Source organism: Eutrigla gurnardus (genome assembly GCF_963514095.1).
Source record: "Eutrigla gurnardus genome assembly, chromosome: 1".
Taxonomy (NCBI): domain Eukaryota; kingdom Metazoa; phylum Chordata; class Actinopteri; order Perciformes; family Triglidae; genus Eutrigla; species Eutrigla gurnardus.
In genome coordinates, this window is record NC_139915.1 from 27884078 (window position 1) to 27890077 (window position 6000).

Genomic DNA, 6000 nt, shown 5'->3' on the forward strand with positions numbered 1-6000 from the left:
TTTGACATATGAAATCCAAGTCATAGCATTTTGCATAAAGACCTAATGTAGAGCATTCGTCATTACAATTTGAAACTTAATCTCCCTCAACCAGCCATAAAAGTGAAGCTGTTCTACTCTCGGTCCTCTTTCAACTGGTTATTTGACAGCATAGACAAGAGGTTATTTGTTGTGTCGAGGACACGTGAGGAGCCCAGGACGCTCTTTAATGCTGTCTCCTGAGAGAAACAACACACACACTTAGCAAGGTGCAGACCTGAAGACTAATAAAAATTGCAAGTAAAAATGAAAATCAATATCAAAGAACTGTCCTTTTATATAATGTGTTTATTTCCACCAAATGTTTTCAGCAACCTAGCTTTTATCACATTCTTTAAAATGGAATAAACACAGTATATGGGTGTGTATCCTGCTGCAGCAATTGCAAAGTCGTTTTGAGTCGATCTAATAAAAAGGCTGATTTTTCAATTTAAAAATGCCCCCCTCAGTACATCTTGATCACAATAAAAAATAACTAAGGGATTAGTTTGTTAATTGTTTGCATGTTTTATGGGGTTTTTGTTTTGTTTTATTCATCGACCGAAACATTATTATCTGTGTTTTATACAGAACTACAAATTATCTGTATTGGCCACGAAAAGCTTGAGGCTAAATAAGACCTCTTGCATCCATCTCAAGAATGTGCCGGATAGTAGCTGGGTATGTTCAAATAATTTCCACTGTTCAAAATGTAATTTTGCGATATATCAAAGGCAAACTGTATTACACAGCTGTAACCACAGTGCATCATCGAACGCCACAAAAGATGTACAGTAACTCTCGCTGCTGTCAAATCAATTCATGCTTTCTAGTCATTATCACCGTTTTAAAACAGCTTCGTTTTCTTTTAATTTTCAAACACCACTTCTCTGTACAGTCTGTACTGCAATTTGGAACAACGTAAGCCAACCTATTCATTTATGCATTACCCTCATAATATGCACATTGCACCTCCTTTTATTTCTGTTTATTTTTCTAGTTTTCTACTCTACAGTTGAACAAAGTATATACGTATTGCACACAAAAACTTCCATCAGCATGAATACAGTTCCATCTTATCTTCTGGTGATTTAACAATACGCACTGTTAACAGCTGTGTGGTTACCGAAACATGGGGTTATGCTGTAGAGCAATGGTATGGATAGGGGAAACACCTTTGCATTCCAAGAAGCAAATGCAAAAGTGGTATTTATTCCTTCAGCCTCTAATAAGAGGACAGCTGCAGTAATGCGTGGCGCTTCTAGGTGGAGAAGGTACCGTGGATAGGGGGGGGGTCTTTAAGGATGGAGAAGTGGCTGCACATTAGAAAGAGACACTAGACGAGGCATCTCAGGGTAAACTAGCAATGAAAAGTAGCTATTCTGTTGCAACAAGATGGGGGTCAAAACTAATGTTTACTGGAAACTAACAGCAAACCAACCAACCAAAAGATGACTGAACGTTAGCTAGCCGCTGACCACAAGTTAAGTTTGTTAGTTTCTGACCTGGTCCATTCACAAAAAAAAAAAACCTGTCATGACTTCCTCACGTAGCTTCACCGCCACCATCACAACCTCTCCAGCAGGACAATAATGAAAACCCCCAGGATATGTTTGCTGCTGAGCTAAGCACAGCTAGCTAGTAAGGCAGCCAACAGCTACTTCCACTAAGCAGATGTATCGTTAGCATACAAGCTAACAGGGGTATTGTATTCCAGAGTCAACACTGCTCTTTGAAGTTCCTGTATCCCCCCTCCGGTTCCGTTAACACAGCCCAATAGGCTGAAGGTCGCATTACATACTTTTAACGGCTGTGTGTTTCACGAAGATACTACGTGACAGAAGAGCAAAAGAAGAATGGTGGGGATTTAAATGTTGCTTCGCTGACGTGAAACTGAACTGTGGAAATATCAGCTAGCACCTCATACGAGTGTCTGGACAGAGGCAGCAAACAAGACGTTAGACGTTAGCAACCTTACCTGGAGGATTAAAGGTGTCCGAAAGAGTCGGAGTTTGTTCGGGGGACACCAGAAGTAGTTGTTTTCGGTTGGTGGGTTAGTTTAAAGGACTCCTGCTTCGCCTCAAGCTGGATCCAGGTTCAGCCGAAGAGTCTGCCTGAGTGTGCCGCCTCCCAGCCACAACAGCGACTGACTACCGCTCAGGATCTGCTCCTCGTTGGAAGGGATCTGCGGTATCGCGAGATAGGACGAGAGCTCAGAGATATCTATGAACCAATCAAATTAGCCGGTATATTTGCATTAGTTTTGGTGCTCTGTCTAAATAAAATAAAATAAAATAAAATAAAATAAAATAAAATAAAATAAAATAAAATGAAATAAAATGAAATAAAATGAAATAAAATAAAAATAATTGTGTCATAAAATAAAATAAAATAAAATAAAATAAAATAAAATAAAATAAAATAAAATAAAATAAAATAAAATAAAATAAAATGAAATGAAATGAAATGAAATGAAATGAAATGAAATGAAATGAAATAAAATAAAATAAAATAAAATAAAATAAAATAAAATTAAAATAATTGTGTCATATGACAGGAAAAAAGGGTGTCATTTTCCGTAACTGATTTTTTTTCCCCCAATATCCTTGCCTATCATTTAAATAATTTCAACCTATTTTTCTCAGAAATATCCTTATGTATGTACATGTATTTTTTTTATTATATCCATGGAAACAGGAACCTTCTTTTACAAGTGTGCAACATTTCATCATAAAAACAAACCAACTTAAAAAATGTAACAAACAGTAATAATATTCATATATGATAATATAATATTTGAGAACATAATTGTAATAGGAAATTAAAAAAAACATCAGTTCTACATTTTAATCAAAAGTATTGATGTATAAATCAAGAGCATAATAACAAATACATGCATAGGGATCATAAAAGAGTTGAGTTTTAGGATCTGATGTAAAAATGTTGCAATATCCTTATCTACTGTTGGAAACTGTAGCAGAAGTCAGTCTGCAGACTGTGTTTGATGAATTACAGATCCTCAGGTGAGAAATGAGGAGTCATGTCAAAAGTACATGTTGGTTTTAAAATAAATATTATTTGGCTATACAAAACTAAAATTGTGTTTGTTTATATGTGTGTGTGTGTGTGTGTGTGTGTGTGTGTGTGTGTGTGTGTGTGTGTGTGTGTGTGTGTGTGTGTGTGTGTGTGTGTGCGTGTGCTTGTGCTTAGTTTCTTTGATGCATCTTAATAAAAATGGTTGTGTCCCTGAGCCATGTGAGTTAATGTACAGACAAAAACACAGAAGCCTCTGGTGACATGTAGAGATTAATATGGTGCTTTAATTTCATGACATCCAAGAAAGACTATAAGGAAATGCTCAAAAGACAAATATTTCATTAGTTAATCAAAAACAATCCTACTTTCTAAATTAGTCGTTTGCTTTCTTCTGCACCCTGGGAGTCATCACATCTTGCACAGCATTCCGATATTATTTCAAGTGCTGCCTTCCGTCTCCCTGCTGTCTCTCCCCATAATGCATAATTCACTGTGTTCAGGCCAAGTCTTGCTCATTGTATCTCTCCAGTTGAAAAGAGCAACGCACTTAATTCCAGTGGGGCGAGGACGTGTCACCCTTTGGCGATAAACCAAATGCCCCTTAATTCATTATCGTGAATTCAGTGCTGGTTTTCTGTGTGGAGTTTCCATGTTATCAACATGTTTGTGTGGGTTTCCTCACAGCGTTTTGTTTTCTCATCCACACACTTCGTTCAGCTTTGTCATCCCTGTTGTAGCTGCATATCTGTATGTATCATTTGTTCTCGCCACTGTGTGTAAGAATCCTAAGAGCCAATGGAGACTGTAGTCAAACATACTTGGACAATAAGGCAACCTCTGCTGCTTACTGCGATTTCAAAGAGTAGCGTGGAGTATAATTTAGCCTTGTTGTGGATGTGGAATCAGCCCTGTGACAGAATCTCCTTTTGCTGATACAATCTGCCTGATACAGAATAAAGGGAATACATGTTCCACGTTATAGTTAATGATTAAGGCAGAGTGTGCTGCAGTATTTTTTTTGTTGGGAATGAGTGAACACTGCTGAAATATGTTACATAAAGTGCAATTTCAAGCTTATCTTTGAGCTCCAATATCTTTTTCATGAGGCTGCAGGAGGGTATTTCAGAGAAGACTTAAATAAATGAGATAATCCCCTCTCGTCGGTATATGCTGATGCATAATCTTACAAAATGCATCATGAGAAAGAATAACAGATGATGATATCGTCACAGGCAAACATGCATGATGCAAGACAGCAACATCTCGCCTTTGAAAAAAACAAACATACAAAAAAAAATGTTGTAAGGGCTCTCACACTTTGACTTTGAGTGTCGCGTATGCTCATACAGTTGTTTGGGTCTGTCATGGAAGATGAACATGTCGAGGATGTCGATTAAAACCAGCCGGTACAGATTCACCACAGTCTGCTGCTGTTTTTTTTTAGCAATAGTTCATTAATAAGTTCAAAGTTTCATGTAGACTTTGAGAGCATTCAAGCTTTTCTTTGTGTGTATGTTTTTTAATATGTGCTGCAAAAGAAAGCTCTGACATTCCTCACATTCATAATACATACAAAATACTGCAAAGCTACTTGAGAAATTGATGCCACATTTCGATGTTATTGAGACCCAAGTAAGTCTTTGACTTTGTGACTCTGGGGATGCCGACGTCGGTCTCTCTCTCCACCAGTTTCATCCGGGGTGAAATATGAAGTGCCATGTAAATCCATGTGGACATTCGTGGTTCCCTGAGTGTGTGTTGACTTTTGCAACCCCCCCCCCCCCCCCTCTACTGCTACCAGCAGGTGAAAGTTTTCACTTATACAGTAAAATATCTCAAATTCCACTCTGTGGAATCAACTTTTATACAGGAATTCATGGTTCCCAGAGGTTGAATCTCAAAATGAATTCATCATCAAAATAAATCACTGAGATGGGAATAATACTGTTAATCGAGGTGTTTTTCTACAAGTGGAGATATTCTTAAAGCTGATTTCTTCTTTGTTCTACAGCATTGTGTGAATGCTTGTGGGAGGACATCGGTGGAGCTTTTCAGTGTGAAGTTTCGTGCACTGACTACGTACAGCTGGCTACTTAGGAACCCAATATCAGTTATTCAAGCTTTTTTCCTTTTTTTTAGGTTCCATCAATGTAGAAAGCTTTGAACGGGATAATTGATTGTAACAGAAAAGATGAGCTGCAGAAAGTTATATGATTTTGTACTGTGTTTTTGTGACGTTATACTGCGATAACAGTACCTATTTGATCCAAAACTAGAAACTTATTAAGGAGAAGTTCACACCATCAACTCTTATTATATAATCATTTAAAGTGATAACAGGTGTGAGGGTAATAACTCTGATAGCAGATTGAAAGTTAAAGGAAAAGCGGCTTCAAAGCTTATTTCTCCACTCAACATGCACACAGCATGCACATCCAGTCATCCCCTTTGTGCGGAGTAATATTCAGAGCTATCTCTGTTGAAAGGAAGAGATACTGCTCGCAAAAGTACAGACCCAGTAACGTCAATTTGGGATTATATAACGGCAATTCAAAGCAGATAATTTCTCCTTTTCATTTCTTCCGCTGTGGGAAGCAAACCGAGCCGCTTTTTGATGAAGACTCAACAAGAGTTCTTCAATCGACGGAGAGTATTTCAGAGTTTAATCACATTTCTGGTTGACAAGCAGCCTTCTCTATCAAACCACCACTCGCCGTTAGTGAGGAATAAATGCAGGAATTCAATGGAAATGATCCGGCTCATATTTTTTTTTTTAAATCCATTCAAAGGCTGATTAAACACAGCTGAAGACATTTCTGTGTGTTTTCCTTGTTGCTCAAACTCTCAAAGTCTATGCTTATATACCTCCAAGTTTGGAATGTGGACCTGCTAGCTATTAAAAAAGGACTTCAAACACCGGTCCTACTTTTAATACCTGTCAGAAAT

General features: G+C 37.7%; 1 protein-coding gene across 1 annotated transcript in view; it reads right to left on the bottom strand.

Annotated features, from left to right (window-relative positions):
- glceb (glucuronic acid epimerase b) overlaps positions 1-2164 on the bottom strand; it is a 44045-nt gene extending 41881 nt beyond the window's left edge. Inside the window, exon 1 of the mRNA XM_084018667.1 lies at positions 1997-2164. The gene's annotated coding sequence lies outside the window, so the exon portion shown is untranslated. The remainder of the gene's footprint in view (positions 1-1996) is intronic.
- Between the last annotated feature and the right edge of the window lie 3836 nt (positions 2165-6000).